This window comes from Manis javanica, chromosome 1, assembly GCF_040802235.1.
Source record: "Manis javanica isolate MJ-LG chromosome 1, MJ_LKY, whole genome shotgun sequence".
In the NCBI taxonomy this organism is placed as follows: domain Eukaryota; kingdom Metazoa; phylum Chordata; class Mammalia; order Pholidota; family Manidae; genus Manis; species Manis javanica.
In genome coordinates, this window is record NC_133156.1 from 34,371,804 (window position 1) to 34,394,908 (window position 23,105).

General features: G+C 35.7%; 1 long non-coding RNA gene across 1 annotated transcript; it reads right to left on the bottom strand.

Annotated features, from left to right (window-relative positions):
* Positions 1-287: 287 nt before the first annotated feature.
* LOC140847678 (uncharacterized) lies at positions 288-21,990 on the bottom strand. Its single transcript, XR_012127699.1, has 3 exons — positions 21,825-21,990; positions 1,604-1,866; positions 288-369 (listed from the first exon to the last, which is right to left on the bottom strand). It is a non-coding gene; the product is annotated as an uncharacterized lncRNA (long non-coding RNA).
* Between the last annotated feature and the right edge of the window lie 1,115 nt (positions 21,991-23,105).

Sequence of the window (23,105 nt, forward strand, 5' to 3'; positions counted from 1 at the left end):
ATCAGACATAAAAGAATTGGGAACAAACGTTAGGTGCCGCAGATTCATTTAGCAATCAAAGAGAAATGCTGGATAAATAATGACCAGAGTAGATTTATTTTCAGGATGAATGGCCAGTTGCCATGTGAATTGCAGTTCCTGAGTTTGTCCTCTTCATCAGCCTGCCAGATTGCTCCAGAAGCACTTGTTTGAGGCCTTTCGGGGATTGGCTTTTAAATTCTTACTACTGCTTAACGATCAGTCCTTTTGGATGCCAAAATGTACTTTCCTTTTTCAGATCTTTTCTCCTCCACTGTGCATTCAGCTTTTCTTGTTATGCTAGCTGGTGTAGCATCTGTTAGTTGCCACATTCCTGGGTGCTGAGAATATCTGTAAAAAGGAATTTGTCAATGGTAGGATCCTGTCTCCACCTTCTTTCCTCATCTCAATGACATCACTTGAAGAGCTAGGAGAGTGGCAGCTGCTCTTGGGTATCTGGCAAGGTCTCATAAAACTGCTCTTTTACCTGCTGCTCTTTGTTTTCTGAGTGGGAAATGAGGCTGGGTAACCCAATTTCTCAAATCTCCACTGACTTACTCCATATAGCATAGGCCTTCTGCCCGTTTGTATTCTACAGAAGTCTGAGTTGCCAGGTGACACAAATGATGTTCAATTGTGTACCACCTTACCTTGATCATTAAGATGACTGGTATTTAGAAGAGGAATAAATATATATGCTTGCAAAGGAGGGACAAGCAGCAGAAATTCAGAGTCTGGGACTGGCAGAGCCAATGGCGAATGGAGGTTCACACACTCTGCTAAAATAATTCTCATTGTTTATCATCACCACTTTTTTTTTTAATTGAAGGACCATTCTGTCAGGCCAAATTTAAAACATCTGTGGGCCCAATAGCTCCTGGGCCTCAGGTTTGTACCTTCTTAGTGCTTTACAGTTTGCAAAGCGGCCTCATATTTATGTGTTTATGACCCCAGGGCAACTCACAGAGAAAATAATAATTAGTTCTCTTACGTGGGAGATTTTAGCTTAGTGACTTAAAGGAGGCCAGGGAAGAGTTTAGGCTCAAATGCAGGCTTTTTATCTACAACTCCAGAGTTCTTTTCATTGTACTATGCCTCTCTCTTACTTCCTCTCTAATTTACCTTCTCTGTCTAAATAATCAGGACTCCATCCTTCCCCCAGTCATGCAGGGCAACTTCAGTGATTCTGAGTCTAGGGAGAGCTTATCTGAAGTCTTAACAGTTTTCCCACTCAAGATCTTTTATTCCTGCTCTGACATTCTAGAAGGCTATTGAGTGAGTGATTCTAAAAGAATAATAAATGCCAACAATTTCAGGCATTACATTACAGGAGATCCTATGTCAATTTTTTATTTTTAGAGGAATAATAGGAATTAGTATGTTTTAGAGATACTAAACATTTACATAGCATATATGTTATTTGCCTTCCTCATTTAGGAAGTGGAAATTATACATCTAGATGACAAATTTTGCAGAATGGTAGACTTTGGATCAAATTATAATACCACTATTTTCAAGCTATGTGACTTTGGTAGCTGTCACCTACTTAAATCCATAAAATTAGTAGCAGTAGCAGCACACTTACTGTTTTGAGGATGACAGGAGAGAATGCATGTGAGGCACTGATATAAGCATGTCCTCAGTGGATATGAATAAGATAGTCCGGAGGGAATGTGGCTGGGGGCTCTCCAAGGCCAGTCCTGTCACACTGCAAATCTGCCATCTTTCTTTCCTTCTGTTGCATTTCCTCAAGCCAAGCTCTGAGGCAGTTAGGGAGAGAAGCATGTTCCTGTCCACCACAGTCCACACCAAGTCCGCATATAACTGACTCATGGTTTGTTCTCTGACCTGATCATAAGAACATGACCCCAGTTGGTATGAATATTCAATTGTTTATTACCAGAAGGCAAGGTACATTTGTTGTATGATATTTGTGTCGGAACCCTGGCATTTCAAAGGCTACAAAACTAGACATAGATGGTTAATTTTCTCTTTGATGGGATTCTCTTTTTATAGGTAAATCACAGTTTCTTTTTACTTAACCTTTTGCTTCTTCAGACTTATTCTGGAAAGCAAAGTGTTTTTTCTGGTAGTGGTGGGAAAGCACTCTGTAAATACGCATATTCCAAAATTCTAAAGGAAAGAATGAATGTGATTGAACTGTAAAGCTATGGAAAATGTAAGTCATCACTGTGAGAGGAAGAGCTGAGAGGGGTCACTATGGGAGGAGTATTGATCAAAGTGGAGTCAATTTTTCAACAGAATAATAATAAGGAAAGAATAATTTGGACAGTCTCTTCAATAGATGGTGATGGGAAAATTGCACAGCCACATGCAAAAGAACAAAACCAGGCTATTCTCTTAGACTAGACACAAAAATTAACTAAAAAGGGCTTAATGATTTGAATGTAAGACCTGAAACCATAAAACTCCAAGGAGAAAATGCAGATGGTAAGCTCCTTGACATAGTTTCAGTGATGATTTTTTAAATCTGACACCAAAAGTAACAAAAGCAAAAATGAACAAGTGGGACTACATTAAACTAAAAAGCTTCTGCACAGCAAAGGACACCATCAGTGCAATGAAAAGACAATATACTGAATGGGAGAAAATAATTGCAAGCATATATTTGATTAGGGGTTAACACCCAAAATGTTGAAAGAACTCATACAGCTGGAAAAAAAATCTGATTAAAAAATAGGCAGAATATCTGAATAGACATTTTTCCAAGAAGACATACAGATGGCCAATATATACATGAAAAGGTGTTCAACATTATTAATCATCAGGGAAATGCAAATCAGAACTCAATGAAATAATCACCTTATATCTATTATAGTGACTATCATCAAAAGACAAGAAATAACAAGTGTTGGCTAGGATGTGGAGAAAGGGAACTCTCAGGCACTGTTTATAGGAATATAAAATTGGGTAGACACTATGGAAACAATATGAAGGTTCCTGAAAAATTAAAAGTTGAGCTACTATATTATCCAGAATTTCTGCTTCTCGATATTTATCCAAAGAATATGAAAACACTAATTTGAAAAGGTATATGTACGCCCATGTTCACTGCATTATTTTCAGTAGCCAAGATATGGAAACAACCTAAGTGTCCATTCATGGATACATGGATAAAGAAATATTATTCAGCCATAAACAAGGGTGAATCTTGCCATATCTTACAACATAATGCCTTGTGGGTGTTATGCTAAGTGAAATAAATCAGACAGAGAAAGACAATACTGTATGATCTCTCCTATATGTGGAATATATGAAACAAAAAAGAAGCTCATAGATATAGAGAACAGGTTGAAGGTTGCAAGTAAGGGGAGTGGATAAACCCTTTTTAAAAATTTTTTGTATCATTAATCTACAATTACAGAAAGAATATTATGTTTACTAGGTTCCCCCCTTCACCAAGCCACCCCCCGCACATACCCCTTCACAGTCACTGTCCATCTGCATAGTAAGATGCTGTAAAATCACTACTTGTCTTCTCTGTGTTGCACAGCCCTCCCCGTGCTCCCCATGCACTATACATGCTAATTGTAATGCCCTCTTTCTTTTTCCCCGCCTTTACCATCCCTCCCCACCCATCCTCCCCAGTCCCTTTCCCTTTGATAACTATTAGTCCATTCTTGGGTTCTGTGATTCTGCTGCTGTTTTGTTCCTTCAGTTTTCCTTTTTCTTATACTCCACATATGAGTGAAATCATTTGGTACTTGTCTTTCTCCGCCTGGCTTATTTCACTGAGCATAATACCCTCTAGCTCCATCCATGTTGTTGCGAATGGTAGGATCTGTTTTTTTCTTATGGCTGAGTAATATTCCATTGTGTATATGTACCACATTTTCTTTATCTATTCATCTACTGATGGACATTTAGGTTGCTTCCATATCTTGGCTATTGTAAATAGTGCAGCGATAAACATAGGGGTGCATCTGTCTTTTTCAAACTGGAGTGCTGCATTCTTAGGGTAAATTCCTAGAAGTGGAGATAAACCCTTTTTTAAAAAATTTAACTACACTGAATAAAAATTTTTAAAAGAAAAGCTCAAAACTTATGTTTGTATGCATTGTACTTTGAACTACAATGTCTAGAAACTCAAACACAGGTAACAGACTTGTGCACTAAGTAAATTCTAGTTAATTATCACAAACATCTGTTGAGTATTTGTAATGTTGGACATAACAGAGGACAAGAATTGTTCTGTGATATCGTGGGGGAACAGACATGAAGAAGACACATCTCTTTGTATTTGCATTCCGATGGTTCTGCATATTGAGTAGGGCTGGAGGGCATATTTGAGGAGGTTGTGAATTTTGAAAAAGAAATTTAGAAATTGGTAGACAGAATAAAGCAGGAACGTGAAATTGATATCCTGTATCATTAAAATACCTTTGATATTAGTATGAACTAGAGAAGGTCTAATAGTATAAAATCATCAGAAGTTTGTTATTAAGTACATGTATGTGCAAAAAAGAACTAAAGCATTACCAAGATCAAAATAAAACCAATAAGTAACAAAAGAAATAAAATGGTGTATTGAAAATAAGAAATTACCCAGATAATGGTATGTTGTTAAGTGATTTTCTCTGATAGTAAAGGAATATATTAAATCAATGTTAAGAAATAAGGAATTACAAGGATATGACGAAAGAGTGGAGATGATTTACTGGATGCCTGTGGACAAGGCCTTCATTCCCACTGTGTAGGAAGTCAGTATGATCATTGCCGAACGCTTACTGGGTGAGATGGAGGTGACTCACCCAGGGAAGCTCCAAGAGGGGGCTCATGCTTTATAGCACCTCCTCCCACCCCCAATTTCCATCCCAAAGATCTCTCTTAGGTTAGACCTAAGGGCAGAGATATGCTTCCCCAAAGGGAATTCCTATCACACTGATGCTTTCCTTTAAGCTGAATTGTAAGGGAATGAGGCCATCTGGCCATTCCTTCTGAGATGGTTATTTTTCAAGGCATTGGGTAGTACTGTTGTTGTTTTGGTCCCTGAGTTTTTGTCAAGTTAATTCAAATAGAGTTACATGCCTTCTGCCGTGGCATGGTAGCTGTAACCTAGAAGGACAGGTGGTTCCTAATCTGGTTGACCTCCTACTTCTACCTCTAGTTAGGAAGTCCAGCTCACTAGATCTCAGATGGGCATGTAAGTGTCACTTCACTGGCTGAGATATGTAACTAGTGAAAGCCTCAATTTCATGATCTTTATAATGGGGAACACAACTGTTTAGATTTTAAAAGTTAGAAAAGTTTTAATTTGTGAAAGACATAGTACTGGTTAGCATACCTTGAGTACTTCAAACCTAGTCATGGAAAGTCTTGGAGAAGTTGGTTTTTACCCCTCTTCTATATATAAGGGTTGTGACACTTCTTTTATCTATCTACCTACCTACCTACCTACCTACCTACCTGCGTTTATCTCTATGTGTGGGGTAAATGGAAGTTTTCACCAGAATTTCCACAATTTCCCACTTGGCCTTAGTCCATTTACAGACCAATTGATGTTTATCACAGCAGAGCCTCCTGTCAATCCAGAGCAAGGGGTGGAGAAGAAAACGGCCATTCTCTCCTTCCATCCATTCCTGGTACCGAATTGGTCTGGCCCTCACCAGTCACCAAGGGCCAGCCCATGGAATTACTGGCAGAAGGGAGGGACAGGGGGCAGAGTGTGGGCCATGCTCATAGGGGACAGAAGTGTGGGTTGCTAGTGAACCCAAGCAAGCTGCGAGAAATAAATCCCTTTAACTCAACCTGTCCTTCCCCTTGTCCTCCTTTGGTTTCATTGGATTCATAGAGAACTCACCCTGGGTCAGAAACACCCTTTCCCTTGGAGCTACGCTATGTATATAATTATACTGTAGAAGGAAAAGCTTATTACATTTATTTTGACCAATAACTTGGAACCTGATGCAGTGTATCCTTGACATTCTGAGAGGACTAGTGAATACGAAAAACAATTAAGTCATTGACCTTAAAATGAGGGCAACATGTGTACCTCATGGGCTATCCAACTAATAACTAATTTTTCACCTTTGCAATAAGAATACTAGAAGGCTAGATAATTCTCATAATTTGGGTCATCACAAGTTCATGTTAAAATTCCAGAATTTGAACCAACTGTATCAAAGATCCTGAATATGCTTAGTTAGGAGAGTTTTAGGAATAATCTAGTCTCATTCAAACTCAGTGCTTGAATTTTTCTTACACTAACCCTCTTTCTATTTCTGCTTACATACCTCAGCTAGTAGGGGATTTGTCACCTTTCAAGGCTGTTTATTCTTGCCTGAACTTGGACAGCTTGGACTGTTCTATTTAAATCCAATATAAGAAAGACATTTCTGACTCCTTGCAACTTCCAGGAATTCAATTCTTGCTGTCACAAGGTACATGATGAATCTTACCTAAACAAGGCAGTCCCCTCATTTGATTCAAAAAGGATATCATAATGTGTAGAATTTTTTTCTTCCCAGATAACCTGAGGTTGTTCAGCTCTTAAGACCTAGTTTTAAGATCTCTTTTCCTCTTAAAACACTGACGTGGTATTATAGTGTCCTCTTCAAAGGATGACACCCAGAAAAATTCCACACTCGTCTAATCTGAACTCAACATCTCGAAATTTAATAATATTCGTAGAGTGTCACGTTGTTTCAACCTTCATTCCACATAAGCTTCTTCCTTTCAGGTCACATCCTCCTGTTTACTAGTTGTACATTTGTTAAATATCATATTTATGATGTACATTTCTTTCTGTCAGTTGTAGAGATCATTTTTGTCTGATTACTTTCCCCCAGCCAGAAAAATTTTGCTAATCACAATAGAGAATATTTTTGCTCTGTGAAAAGAGCTTGGATTTCGTGACAATAGGCAAAGTACTTAAACGACCTTAGCCATTATGTAAAATGGCCACAAAGACCTACCAAACTACCAAAAGTGACTGTTGAGATTTAAAGAATTATATATATTCCTATTATAATACCAGACCAATAGTAAGTAATCAAGAAATAGTCCAACTTACATATTAATAATGATAGGTGGTGACTACCAGAGAAACCAAGTCCATACCCCTTAAGTAAGTAAATACTTATTTTATATTACCTAGACAGCCCAGAAGGCTTTATCTAGCGATTTGGCTTTATTTCTCCTGGTTTCATGCCTAGAAGGAAATTGGTTTACCAACTTCTGCAAACTAACGGTAGTCTAATACTTCAAGCCTTTGTCATCCTGCAGAGATTAAGATAACTATAGCAATTGTCTTGACATTTATTCTTTGACTTTATCTTTCAAGGAACACAAACTTTCAGGAAAAAAAAAGAACATGCTGTAGGAGTCATGAGAAACTTTTCTTCAGCCTTTTTGGGCCACATAATTCTTCTCATTTTCTGTTTCTTAAAACTTTAGGGGGAGATTTAAAGAAGCTATCAGAAGGAAATAGAACCATCTCTTTGATTGTAGAACACTCTAGTTTCTCTACATATACACTATGTTAATTAAAGAGATTGCCTTCTGGAAGTGAATACTCTAGATGTAAATTGAGATTTAAGAGCCTATGTTTTAGCTTTATTATTAAATCAGGCAGCCTAATTGTCTCCTTGTAGTCAAATTCTATAAATACTGTTCTGCTTAAATTACATGCTAGACTATTTCATGGTTCCTTGTGAAAAATGGTATGTCATATGTATTTTAATTACAAACTATGTTTCTTATGTAACACTTGACTTTAATAAGTAATAACCATACTTTTTAATACAGTATTTTTACCCCTTGAGAATGTGGATTTATTTTCCCATCCTACACCTGAGTAACCTAAGGTTACTCTGATTTCATAAACCAGAGTTTATACTTACTTACATATTTATTTTTATTTAGGTATAGTTGATATATAATATTACAATGGTTTCAGGTATACAACATGGTGCTTTGACAATTAAATACATCACAAAATGATCACCACAACAAGTATAGTTACCGTAGAAAGACACTACAAATTCAAGGACTCTATTCCCTGTGCTATACTTTTCAAACCCATGACTTATTTTATAATTGGAATTTTGAGCCTCTTAATTCCCACCACATAGTTCCCTGTCCCCCCACCCAACTCTGTCTCCCCTGTGGCAACCACCAGTCTGTTCTCTGAATTTATGAGTTTATTTCTGTTTTGTTTGTTCATTTGCTTTAATTATTTTGGTTCCACATATAAGTTAAGTCATATGGTATTTGTCTTTCTCTGACTTGTTTCACTTAGTATAATACCCTCTAGGTCCATCCTGTTATTGCAAATGGCATGACTTAATTCTTCTTCTGTGGATAAGCAATATTCCATTGTATATATGTGCCACATCATCTTCATCCATTCATCTATCAATGGACACTTAGATTGCTTCCATATCTTGGTGATTGTAAATAATGCTGCAATTTACATGGGGGTGCGTGTGTCTTTTCAGATTAGGTATTTTGTTTTCTTAGTGTGGACAACCAGAAGTGGAATTACTGGGTTGTATGATATTTATAATTTTTTAAGGAACCTCCATACTGTTTTCTACAGTGGCTGCACCAGTTTACATTACCCACAATGGTGCACAAGGGTTCCTTTTTCTCCTCATTCTTGCCAACACTTATTTCTTGTTTTCTGTGTACCAGCCAATCTGACTGGTGTGAAAGTGATGTGATTCTGATTTGCATTTCCCTGATGACTAGTAATGTAAAGCATCTTCTCATGTGCCTGTTGGTCATCTGTGTGTCTTCTGCCCATTAAAAAAAATTGGATTATTCATTTTTTTGGTATGGAGTTGTATGTTTATATATTTTGTATATTAGCCCCTTATAAGATGTGTCATTTGTAAATATCTCCTCCCATTCAGTAGGTTACCTCTTCATTTTGTTGATGGTTTTCTTTGCTTTGAAGAAGCTTTTTAGTTTGATGTAATCCCCTTGTTTATTTTTGTTTCTGTTTCTTTTGGCTGGGGAGACATATTCAGGAAAACATTACTAATGCCAATGCTGATGTTTTCTTTATAGTTTCAGGTCTTACATTTAAGGTCTTTAATCCATTTCAAGTTAATTTTATGTATGATATAAGACAGTGATCTAGTTTAATTCTTTTGCATGTAGCTGTTTATTGAAGAGACTATTTTTTTCTCCACTTCATGTTCTTGCCTCCTTTGTCATGTATTAATTGACCATATAAACATGGGTTTATTTCTGGGCTCTCTATTCTTTCCCATTGATCTATGTTACTATTTTTGTGCTCATACCATACTGTTTTGATTACTAAAGCTTTCTGCTATAGCTTGAAATCAGGAAGCATGATACCCTAGCTTTGTCCTTCCTCAAGATTGCTTATGTTATTAAAGTCTTTTATGGTTCTGTTCAAATTTTATGATTATTCTAGTTCTTTGAAAAAGGTCATTGGTAGTTTGATAGGGATTGTGTTGACTCCATGGATTGCTTTGGGTAGTTTCACCATTTTAACAATATTCTTTCAATTCATGAGTATGGAATATTTTTCCATTTATTTGTATTGTTTTCAGTTTCTCATATCAGTGTTTTATACTTTTCAGAGTACAGGGCTTTCACTTCTTTGTTCAGTTTTCTTCCAAGGAATTTTATTCTTTTTGATGCAACTATAAAGGGGATTGTTTTCTTAATTTCTCTTTCTACTAGTTTGTTATTTTTATATAGAAATGCAATAGATTTCTGTATATTGATTTCATATTCAACTTTGCTGAATTCATTTATTAGTTCTAATAGTGTTTTGGTGGAGTCTTTAGGGTTTTTTGTGTATCATAGCATGTCATCTGCAAATAGTGACAATTTTACTTCTTTCTTACCAGTTTGAATACCTTTAATTTCTTTTCTTGTGTTTTTGCAGTGGCTAGGATTTCTAGCACTATGTTGAATCAAAGTGATGAGAGTAGGTATCCTTGTCTTGTTCCTGATCTAAGAGGAAAAGCTTCCCACTTTTCACCATTTTTCACTGAGTTTGTCATATGTAGCCTTTATTATGTTGAGGTATGTTCCCTCCATACCCATTTGGTTGAGAGTTTTTATCATGAGTGGATGTTGAATTTTTTCAAATGCTTTGTCAGCATCTATTGAGATATGTTTTTTACTCCTTCCTTTTGATAATGTGCTGTATCACATTGTTTGATTTGAAGATAATGAACCATCTTTACATTCCTGGAATAACTAACACTGGTCATGATGAATGATCCTTTTAATATAGTTTTTAATTTGGTTTTCCAGTATTTTACTGAGGTATTTTGCAACTATGTTCATCAGGCTATTGGTCTGTAATTTTCCTTTTTTTGGAGTGCCTTTCGTTTTGATATCAGGGTAATGATAGCTTTATAGAATGAATTTGGAAGTTTTCCTTCCTTTTCTATTTTTCAGAAAACTTTAAGAAGGGTAGGTATTAACTCTTCTTTAAATGTTTGGTAGAATACACCTGTGAAGCCATCTGGTCCTGGAATTTTGTTTCTTGGGAAGTTTTTCATTACCAGTTTAATTTTATTACTAGTAATTGGTCTGTTTAGATTTTTTATTTCTTACTGGTTTAGTCCTGGAAGTTTATATGTTTCTAGGACTTTATCTATTTTTTCCAGCTTGTCCAATTTGTTGACATATAATTTTTCATAGCAGTCTCTTAGAATCATTTTGTATTTCTGTGGTGTCATTTCTAAATTTGACTCTTTCTTTTTCTTTGAGTCTAACTAAAGATTTATCAGTTTTGTTTGCCTTTCACAGAATCAGCTTATAGTTTCATTGGTCTTTTGATTTTTTAAATCTCTATTTCATTAATTTTTTCTCTGAGCTTTATTATTTCTTTCCCTCTACTAACTTTGAGACTTGCTTGCTTTCCTTTTTCTAGTTCCTAAGTGTCAAGTAAGATCTTTCTGTTGTTGTTTTTTGAGGTAGGCCTGTATTACTATAAACTTCCCTATTAAAACTGCTTTTGCTGAACCACAAAGATTTTGAACTGTTATGTTTTGTTCACATAATTCTTGAGCTATTTTGTGATTTTCTCTTTGATTTCTTTATTGACCCATTGGTTGTTTAGAATCATGTTGCTTATCCTCAATATGTTTGAGTTTTTTCCAGTTTTTTCCTTGGAATTGATTTACAGTTTAATGCTCTTATGAATGGAAAAGATGCTTAGTATGACTTCATTCTTTTTGAATTTATTAAGACTTGTTTTGTGGCTTAATATGCAGTCTTTCCTGGGGAAGGTTTCCTGTGTAGTTGGAAACAATGGGTATTCTGCTGTTTTTGGATGGGATGTCCTGTGTATATTTGTCAAGTACATGTGGTCTACTGTGTCATTCACAGCCACTGTTTGCTTGTTGATTTGCTGTCTGGATGTTCTTTCCATTGATGTAAGTGGGGTGTTAAAGTCCCTTACTCTTCTTATATTACTGTCAATTTCTCCCTTTACATCTGTTCATATTTGCTTTATATATTTGGTGGTCCTTTTTTGGGTGCACAGATGTTTACAATTGTTACATCTTCTTGCTGGTTGAACCCTTTACCATTACATAATGTCCTTATTTGTCTACTGCTGGTCTTTGTTTAAAGGCTATTTTTTCTGATATGTGACACTACCTCAGATTTTTTATTATTATTATTTCCATTTGCATGAATATTCTTTTCTATCCCTTCACTTTCAGGTTCTGTGTATCTTCAGGTCTGAAGTAAGTCTGTTGTAGACAGCAGGTAGGTATAAACCAGAGTTTTTAAATGGGGGTTATTATTCCCTTCTTCTAAAGAGGGAAACAACAATGATTATTAAATGAGTGAAAAAGTCATTAAAACAATATGACATTATTATCATGCTAGGTTGATAGAAATGTGTTAATAGTAATAGGACATTTTCTGTGTATACTAACGATTGGTTTCTCTGAACCATGCTTTCAATTCCTCACCAACCACAATAGATAAAATGGAGCCATTGATATAAAAGAGGTAAAAAAATGTCATGTATGGTGTGAAACTTAGGAAACAGTAGTCTGAATTTTCATAGTACCATGACTAAGCCCCTTTATCCTGAATGAAATCACAGGTTCTCTCCTCCCCTTCACTAGGATATCTTTAACCTCTTGCTTCATGAATGGTCCTTATGCAAGTCCTGAAAATTATGAAAAATTGCCATATGGGCATTTCTAGCATAATGTAATGAGTTGCATAAGAAATCTGCCTTCCCGTGGAAGCCATCAATATGAGCTGCACATGAAAATATTGCAAGCATACTGAAAGAAAAAGAGGAAACAATGCCTGAAAGGTCCAGGCTAACATTTTAAGAGCTGCAATTATTTAAGCAAGTTTACATTTGGGAGAGGGTTCTGGACAGGGGATATACATTTGGTAGTCATCAACATATATATAGGTGGTATTTATATACTACAAAATAGGTGAGATCTGCTGGAGAATGAATATAGACAGAGAAGAAAAGAGGCATGAGGTTTGAAGCATGGCTTACTCCAACATTTAGAAGTTGGGGAGAAGAGGAGGAAGCAGCATAGGAGATTAACATGGAGCAGAAACAAAATCAGAAACAATATCAGGGCAGTTTGGTATCCTGGAAAACAAGTGAAGAAAGTGTATGAGGGAGGATATGACTCTATATCTAATGCTACTTGATAAGTCAAGTGAGATGAGGAAGGGTAATGGAACACTAGATTTCACAAATGTATAGAGAAATAGTGATCTTAAAAGGAAAAATTTTGTTAGAAGGCTGGACTGAAAGTCTAATTGGAGTGGGTTCAAGAGAAAAGTGGAGGAAAGGTTTTGGAAAGAATGAGTGTTATAGAAATCCTTCCAGGAGTTATGCAGTGAAGAAAAGCAGAGAAATAGTGAAACAGCTGGATGAAAGTAGGATAAAGTGAGGGTTTTTTTGTTTTGTTTTGCTTTTTAAGACAGAAAAATATGTCATATTTATGATCTGATGGGAAAGATCTGGTAGAGAGGAAAAAGAAAACTCGATGATGTATTAGAGTGCATAAAATTGCTGGAGTGAAAGGTGAGTGGAGATGGCATTTAGCATACAAGTACAGGGATGGACTAGACCGGAATTCAGAGCATGCAAGGGAAGGCTTGCCATACCTCACCCTAGAGTCACGGGGCAGGGGCCTGACTTTGCTGTCTCTGCCACTCTTATTACCAGCTCCATCGGGTTTTAGGAGGATTAACTAATTATACAATTAATAAATACAGAATAGTGTTTGGCACATAGAATCTCAGTAATTAGTAGTTGTTGCTATTATTCTTCCATCCTTTGACAAAAAGTCACATTTTCCCAGGTTTGTAATGGGACTTATTATCAATCTTAGTCTATTATAGGCTACAGGACCTGCCTGTGCTGAACTTTGTTTAGGAGAAGAATGGAGATATTCCTAACCACTCCCCTGGGAGAAGCCAGATGTAGCAAAAGGCTGATGTTTTCAGTCTAGTATTCTTATAGGTAGTTAATTAGGCTCATTCTAGAAACATTTAATAAAAATTCAGTACATGTTCCTTTGTTTCTTATGTATGTTATTTCATTTAATTTTCAACAATCCTTTGTGATAAACAATAATAAGTACCTTTACCGAGGTAACGCAAGTGGTAAGTACAGGAGCTGGGCTGTGAACTCATGGAGTTTGACTTTACTGCCTCCCAGATTTGTTTATATATAAGTTCTTATAATTTTTATTATGCTTCCTTGGTCCCAGGCATTCTTACCTGAATGTTCCTGTAGATAGGTACGAATACAGAGGGACATATTAAATTAGCCAAGCCATGTCTTTAGCAAAGAAAGCAGTGCTGTCATTAGTTATTACCAAGTGAAACAGAGGCTGAACAGGGCTGATAGCAAGAAAGTAAAATAGAGTGAGTCATGAAACATTTTCTAAAATGATTCTAAGCCAAATAGAAGAATCATAGAAGAATTACTGGGCTATAGCTTAGTATGCTAGATTAGAGTATCTTTCAGAAAGGCCTGAAGATTAATCAGTTAATCATATGGTGACATTTAATCAAGAGCCAGGAATCTAATCAATGGCTAACCCATAGTAACACTAGGGTCCTGGTCTGGCTTCTTGCCTGAACTGTCCAATCTTAATTAACAATTATCTCAGTTGGGTGACCCTTTGTCCCTGGAAATTTCAATAAGGAATAGCTGTTCTAAGTGGAAATTTCACCTTTTACCTCCATTACTTGTTATTAGGCAGAATGTTTATTCAGTTTCCACTGTCTTATTGGGTCCATTTGATGGAAATATCTGGCATTAGACCAACAATTATTGTAATGAGGAGAAATAATGAAGCTCTCCTCAAGGCAGGTACAAGATATAAAATTTACTTTCATCTCCTTCAAAACTCTTTCCTTTCTGTCACTCTGAAGTGTGGACTTAATTATATTAATTTTAGTTCTTTCTGGGCTGGATAGAAAAAGAAACCCAACCCAGTGTCAAGAAGAAGTTTTGCCTCAATTTGAATCTGAGTTTTCAATTTAAATTGTTTCCTTAGGATAAAGATAAACCTTGACTCTCATTCTTTCAATGATACTATCTTTTGACCCCTCTTTGAAAGGCCTTAGATTCGACTTACTGTTTATCTCTGTGTGTCCACAGGAAAATGACTTCATCCTTGTGAGTCTATTACGCAGGCGATAGTCAGGAAAGGCCTTTCTGTAGCGATGCCCCTGAGTCATGAGCTGAAGGAGCACACTCTGTGATGGTCAGCGGTGAGCACCTTCCCAGGGAAGGAAACAGCAAAGACTAAAGCTTTGACTGAGGGTGGCTGGAAGGAATTGGCCACATGAAGAGTGCCCAGAGAGACAAGAGGGGCAGGCTACACAAGGGCCTTACAGACAGGGCAAGGGTTGGAGGATATTCGACGGCAATTCATGAGAGAGTTTTAAGCACTGGAGTGACATGATCTTATGTACCTTACAAAAAAAATTAGTTTCTGGGTAAAAGGCTAATAGGAGTAAATGCAAGACGAGTGCTTAGCACAACGTCTGGCTTATAGTGTTTGAGATCTATTAGCTGTTACCACCGTCACTGCGATTATTCTCAGTGAGGAGCATCCTCCCTAGGAGGGCATGTCAGAATCTTACATGAGAGGAGGATGGCCTCAAGCTACTAATTGCTTAAGCCCCAAAGCATCTAGTCAAGTTCTACAAGAAGATATACTCCCGCTAGCTCCCACCCCAACCACCCTCTCAGCCCACAGAGCCTCATCAATGGCCGTGGTGTTCATGGTTCATTTTGGGTGCTTTGGGAGTGGAAACAATGTCATGGACTTCCACATTTATACCTCATCTCATTCTATAGAATTGTACTGCCACTGGGATCATATCAAATTCAAGCTTGGTATGTAGATTATTAGAAAACCCATTTTTATGCCAAATGAAGAAATGTAATATTTGCAAATAAGGCACTTTTCAAGGAACTCATTATAACCTCAGTTTTAAAAGCTGCACAACTGAAGGCAAATTACATTTTTGAACTTGTATATGTGCTGCTGTTAATAATACCAAGAAGTGGCCATGGTATTGTGTGAATGTGTGGGAAAACATTTTGACAGACTTCATCTCATTTGGCTTTCACAACACTGATGACTTACAGTAAGATTGATAAATTTCAGTTTCGGGGAAAATGCACAGGAATTGTGTGACACGTCCAGGCTCACAGACAGCTTCTAATTGGGACCCATCATTGCAAATCATAACTTAATGTTTTTTAGTTATCCCCAAAGGCTGCTGCCACTACTCGCTCCATGGTGTTATGGAGGACAAGAGCATCTTAAAGTGCTGTGCAAAACTGGGATTTCTAAAATGTCACTGTGGAAGGGATTGATTTAACTATATTTCAAAAGGGGGGAAATTCTGAATGGGTACACTTAAAAGAGGCAAATATGTATGTCTTCATAATGTAAGAGAAATGTAGGTCTTACTTACAAACCATATCTATTTGGAATTGACTGTATCTCTCTGGCACATGAGAAAGCCTGCTAGGGTTTGGAGAATGAGCTGGTCAGATTTAAGGTTTTTGTTTGTTATCATTTGAGGAAATTCCAGGAGTAGTCCCCAGCAGGATTCCCGCTTCTAAAATGGATCACATTCTTGTTTGTTTAGTTTTTTACTTTGTGAAATATTTATTAAATAAATGATATTACATGTGTTTTCTTGTGCTTATTAGCCACCTGTATATATTTTTTAATGAAATTTTTATTCTAAACTTTCACCCATTTAAAAAAGTAACCATTATATTAATGAATTGTGGGAATTATTTATATATTCTAGATAGGAATCACTTATTAGATACATCATTTGTGAATAGTCTGCGGTCATTTACTCTGGCTTTTCTTTTTACTAATGGTATTCTTTGAGGAGCAGAAGATTTTAATTTTGATAAAAGGCAATTCAGGTTTTTTTTATGGCTATACTTGTAATGTCATATCTAAGAAATTGAGAAATCTTTGTGTAATCTAAGGTCACAAAGAGTTCTATGCTTTCTCATTGAAACTTTATATTTGTAGCTCTCACATTTAGGTATCTTGAGGTAAGCCCTGCGTATAGTGTGAATTACGGGTCTGTGAGCATTGTTCGCACATGGATATTCTATTGACCCATGAGCATTTATGGAAGACTATCCTTTTGGCTTTGCACTGCCTTGACTTGACCATAAATGTGGTATATGTTGACTTTTTCTTTTCTTTCAATCTACATGTTTATCCTTACATCAATACTGTACTGTCTTAATTACCTTTATAAAAGTTTTGAAATCAGGTAGTGTTAGCACTTCAATTAATTCTTCTTTTTCACAGTTATTTTGACTATTCTAGGCACTTTGCTTTTATAAATATGCCTATTAGGGTCACCTTGTCAATTTCTAACAACAAAAAAATCCCCCTGGAATTGCTTGGAACCTAAAGATCAATTTGGGCAGAATTGACATCCTCATAAAATTCGGTCTCCCAACATCTGAACTTGGAGAGGTCTAAGTAAAAAACAAGTAAAAAGGCATCTAAGTACCTCATTTACTTAGACCTTTTTTGACTGGTTGACACCATTTTGTATTGTTCAGTACAAATTTCAGCATTCAGGCTTTTTGCCCTCACTTCTGTTAAATTTATTCCTAAGAATTTTACTTTTTTGGATTCTATTATGAATATTGTTTTCTTAATTTTATTTTCAAACTTCATTGTTAGGATATAAAAATGAAATTGATTTTCGTACAGTGATTTTGTATCTTGTAACCTTGTTACATTTGTTTTTCAGTTCTAGTAGGGTTTTTTTTTTATAGATTCTTTCAGATTTTTTAAATATACGTTCTCTAAGATTCTGTTTTACCTCTTACTTTCAAATTGTGTGACAAGCACCTTTTCCTCTGCCTATTGGCTTTGTGAAGTCCCTTGTAAAAGTCCTTTTGCCCATTTTCTTAATAGGTTGTATTTTTTGGAGTCATTTATGGCGATTGTTTGTATATTTTGGATCAGAGTCCCTCAGTTGACATTATAATATTATATTGGTTTCAGGCATACAACATAGTGATTCGACAATTTTATATATATATGTAAATTACTATATACTGTAAATATACATATTACTAATGCTCACAATAGATGTAGTTGATGTCAAAAATAAATTACAGTATCTGTGACAGCATTTCCTATGCTGTACTTTCATCCTGGTGACTAATTATTCTATAATAGAATGCTTGTGTCTCTATCCCCCCTTCTCTCATTTTACCCATTGCTCCATCTGCCTTTGGTAATGCCCAATCTGTTCTCTGTTGTTTATGAGTCTATCTCTCTTTTGTTCATTTACTTTGTTTTCTAGATTTCATATATAAATGAAATCCTTCTCTGACTTATTCAACTTGGCATAATACCCTCTAGGTCCATCCATGTTGTCGCAAATGGCAAGAATTCATTCTTTTTATGAGTGAGTAATATTACATTGTATATACGTACCACATTATCTTTATCCATTCATCTACCATGGGCACTAAGGTTGCTTCCATATCTTGGCTATTTTAAATAATGGAGCAATAAACATAGGAGTGCATATATCTTTTTCAATTAGTCTTGTTTTCTTTGGGTGAATTCCTAGAAGTAGAATTACTGGATCATAAAGTATTTCTATTTTTAATTTTTTTTTTGAGAAACCTCCATACTGATATCCATAGTGGCTGAATCAATTTACATTCCCACCAACCATGTAGGAGGGTTCCTGCTTCTCCCCATCCTTGCCAACACTTGTTATTTCTTATCTCTTGGATACTGGCCATTCTGACCGGTGTGAGCTGGTATCTCATTGTGGTTTGATTTGCATTTCCCTAATAACTAATGATGTGAGGCATCTTTTCATGTGCCTGTTGACCATATGTATGTCTTCTTTGGAAAAGTGTTTGTTTAGGTTCTCTGCCCATATTTTATTTGGATTATTCATTTTCTGGGTATTGAGCTGTGTGAGTTCTTTATATGTTTTGTATTTTAGCCTCTTAGCAGATATACCATTTGCAAATATCTCCTCCCATTCAGTAGGCTGCCTTTTTGTTTTGTTGATGGTTTCCTTTGCTTTGCAGAGACTTTTTAGTTTGATATAATCCCCTTGTTTGTTTTTGCTTATTATTTTCTTCTGGGAGTTTTATGATATAAGGTCTTACATCTAAGTGTTTAATCCACCTCAAGTTTATTTTGCATGGAGCTGTCCAGTTATCCCAGCACCATTTATTGAAGAGATTATCTTTTCTCCACTGTATGTTCTTGTCTCCTGTGCCATGTATTAAGTGACCATATAAGCCTGGGTTCTCTATTCTGTCCTATTGATCTATGTGTCTGTTTTTATGCTAATACCATGCAGTTTTGGTGACGATTTGTAATATAGATTGAAATCAGGCAACATGATTCCTCTGACTTTGTTCTATTCAGTGTCTTGTCTTGTTCCATACAAATTTTTGGCTTATTTCCTTTAGTTCCACGGAAAAGGCCATGGGTATTTTGATAGGGATTGCATTGGGTACTGCAGCCATTTTCACAATGTCGATTCTTCCTATCATTACCACAGACCATCTTTACTTTTATTTGTGTCATCTTAAATTTCTTTCTTCAATGTCTTACAGTTTTCGAAGGACAAAGCTTTCACTTCCTCTGTTGGACTTATTCAAAGGTATACTACTCTTTTTATACAATTGTAGGTAGGATTGTTTTCTAATTTACCTGTCTTCTGGTTTGTGTATAGAAACACAACAGATTTCTGTATATTGATTTGTATCCTGTGACTTTACTGAATGCACTTATTAGTCATATTCTTTTTGGTGGAGTCTTTGGGGTTTTCTATAGTATCATATCATCTGCAAGTAGTGACAATTTTACTTCTTCCCTCCCAATTTGGATGCCTTTTATTTCTTTTTATTGTCTGATTGTAGTGGTTAAGATTTCCAGTAATAATGCTGACTAAAAGTGATAAGAGTGGGAACCTTTGCCTTGTGTTTCTCTACTGAGTATGATGTTAGCTGTGGGTCTGTCGTATATGGACTTTATTATGTTGAGGAATGTTCCCTGCATACTTACTTTGTTCTGAGTCTTTATCATGAATGGATGTTAAGTTTTGTCAAATGTTTTTTTCAGTATCTATTGAAATTATCATATGGTTTTTATTTTTCCTTTTTTAATGTGCTATATCACATTGATTTGTGGATACTGAAATGTACTTGAATGCCTGGAAAAATATACCCCCTGGTTTTGGTGATTAATCCTTTTCACACATTTTTGTATTTACTTTGCTAATACTTTGTTGAGGAATTTTGCATCTGTGTTTATTAGGAGCACAATTATTGGTCTGTAATGTCCATTTTTTGTTCTGTCTTTGTTTTTGGCTTCAGGTTGATACAATGAATTTGGAAGTTTTCCTTCCTCTTCTATTTTTTTGGAATAGCTTAAGAAGGATAGGTATTAAGTCTTCTTTAAATATTTGGTAGCATTCACCTGTGAAGCCATCTGGACATGGACTTCAGTTTGTTGGGAATTTTTGATTAGCAATTTAATTTTATTACTAGTAATTGGTCTGTTCAGATTTTCTATTTCTTCCTGGTTTAATTTTGGAAGATTGCATGTTTCCAGGAATTTATCTACTCTAAGTTGTCTAACTTGTTGGCATATAATTTTTCATAGTAATCTCATAACTGTTTGTACTTCTGTAGTGTCCATTGTAATTTCTCTTTCATTTCAGATTGTCTCACTTTTTTTTTTGATGAGTCTAGCTATATGTTTGTCTTTTCAAAGAACCAGCTCTTAGTCTCATTGATCTTTTGTTTTGTCCTTTTAGTCTCTATTTATTTCTTCAACCAGTTCCTTTAGGTATAGAGTTAGATGATTTGAGGTTTTTGTTTCTTATGGAAGACCTGTATTCCTATAAACTTCCCTTTTAGAACAGTTTGTTTCTATTTTCATTATTCTCTAAGGATTTATTTCCTCTTGTTTCTTCATTGACCAATTGGATGTTTAGTAGCATGCTATTTAGCCTTCACATACTTGTGGTTTTTCCAGTGTTTTTCTTGTAACTGATTTCCATTTTCATACCTTTGCATTGGAAAAGATGCTTGGTGTGATTTCATTCTTCTTAAATTTATTGAGGCTTATTCTGGATGTAATGTTCTGTATATATTTCTATTAAGTCCATTTGGTCTAATGTGTCATTCAAAGCCACTGTTTCTTTATTGATTTTCTGTCTCCTCAACCTATCCATTGATGTGAGTGTGGTGTTGGAGTTCCCTACTATTATTATACCATCAGGGCATATCTATGTAACAAATACCTCCTTCTGTTTGTATGGCTTTCATTTTCACTCAATTGCATCCTTGATAAACATATATTTTGGATTTTCTAAATTAATGAACACTTTATAGTGAAATATTCCACATAGTTAAGGAACATAAAAAGTGCTAATCTTGTATAAACTCATCCTTAATATATAAAATAAGTGAAACCTCCTCAACTTGTTTTATGTGGTCTGAAATCTAGAACCTGAGAAGTAATTGTAAGAAGTAAAAATTCCAGGCCTATCTTTCTGACGATCATAGACACAATGCTCTTAAAAAGTATTAATAAACTAAATCCAGGTAAATAAAATAAGTAATATAACCAAAGTGAGTATATTCTAGTAATTTAATTTTACTTTTATATTTAAAATTCAAGGTATTTATTACATTAACTGAATAAAGGAGAAAATGATTTCAAAAGATGCAAAAATCATTTAAAAAATTCAACATCCATTCATATATTCAATTCTAAAATTTAGTGATTTTGTAAAGTATTATCATTGCTGCAAGGAGAAAAATAGTATGGGTAGGAAGTTGGAGGTTATAAGAGCTTAGAAAAATAGAGATGCCGAATTGGGAAGGGTTTTGTATAAACCTACCAATGGATTCAGATTTCATTCTGCAGACAAAGATTTTGAGTACAGGATTAATACTTCTAAATCTCAGAATCTGTTAACTCCAAGAACACAAAACAAAAATGAATAGACACTAGAAAATCATTTTGAATGAACAATAATACATACTCAGTGTAAAAAATCAAACAGGACATTGATATGTTAAAAAAGTGGGTAATAGCCACCATTACTCACCCAGCCCCACATCTATACCTCTTAGATAACCAATGTGAATACTCTACAGTGAATACTGAAGCAGCCTGCAGTGTCTGTGCTACTTGGCATGGATAGTTAAGTATCATTTGGGGTGTATGAGGGGCTTAGAAATCCTACTTTGGAAACAAACCAGGGCTCTTTCTCTTTTCTAATTTTACCTGGAATATGCTGATATTTTGGGCCTCGTCTTCCTCCTATATTTTTTCTCCACTGGTTGTGAACTCGATGGGACAATCAATTATTGAATTAAAAAACCCAATAATTGACCTGTTGAATTTGATGCTTGTAGAGGACATGCACATAGAAGAACACAGGTGCCAAGTATAGGCCCATGAGTAGTTAGGGATGCAGGTCTGCAATTCAAAAGAGACACATTAGCAGAGAGTGTGGGGAAAGATGATGGATGGTCTAGAATTTCTGATTAAATTGTTTTGAATAAATTCTCTGAGCTACTGGATGACAGGGAAGCTCTAAGCCTATGCATATTTTGAAATGCCATATGTACTTACTGATTTATTGTTATGTTAAACTGACATCTACTGAAACTTGTTGGTAATATAGCCATAGTTGATTGTCATCTTCTTTTCTCTCCTGTACCATGGGCCTTTCTCAGGGCTCATATAAACATATCTCACTGTGGCATTTAGAGAGGTGGAAAGAGAGGGCATTGGGGCTGGTATCTGAAAATAAATTGCTATAATACTGCAGCTGTATTAAACTGTCATAAGCAATATTCCCCTCGGGCCCATGGATAAAATACTGATACTAAACAGTGACTCATGACTAGGTCCAGTACCCTTAAATTATGTCTGGGTTTAACCACTTGCTGCAGAGGTAAAATGGATGCCTGGGGATTAACCATGCCATCTGAAGCCATCCAAAATGTTGACAGAGATGAAACACGGTGATGGAGTGCTATACTTCAGACTGATATATTAAAAATGGATTAGTTGGAGAGGCAGTGATTCTTGGTAGAACTTGACCTATGTTGATTCCCTAGTTGCCCTGAAAACAAGGAGAATCCCCAAGCCTTCCCCATAGCACATAGAGACAGACATTGGTGCCAGACAGGGAAAGAGGCCAGAAACATCATTTTAAGGCCCATTTCTGTGAATGGCATGGCTCCAGTGTTGACATGTATATGTCTTCTCACCAAGAATGAGGGTTTTAAAATTATATGATTTCTGTGGAACCTTATAGCTCTGATATGTTTCTTCTCAAATGAATCTGGCTTCAAAAATTTTTGTTATACTTGGAGCTTTCTTTTTTGTGAAGCTCAATCTGTTATTTTTTTCTCAGAAAAACATTATAAAAACTTTCAAACATTATTTAAGTATTGGTAATTTTGTTAAATGTGATAACAATGTTGTACTTACTTAGGAGTAAAGAATTCTGATGACTGAAATGTTCAATATTCCAGGGTGGAAAAAAAGTTAATG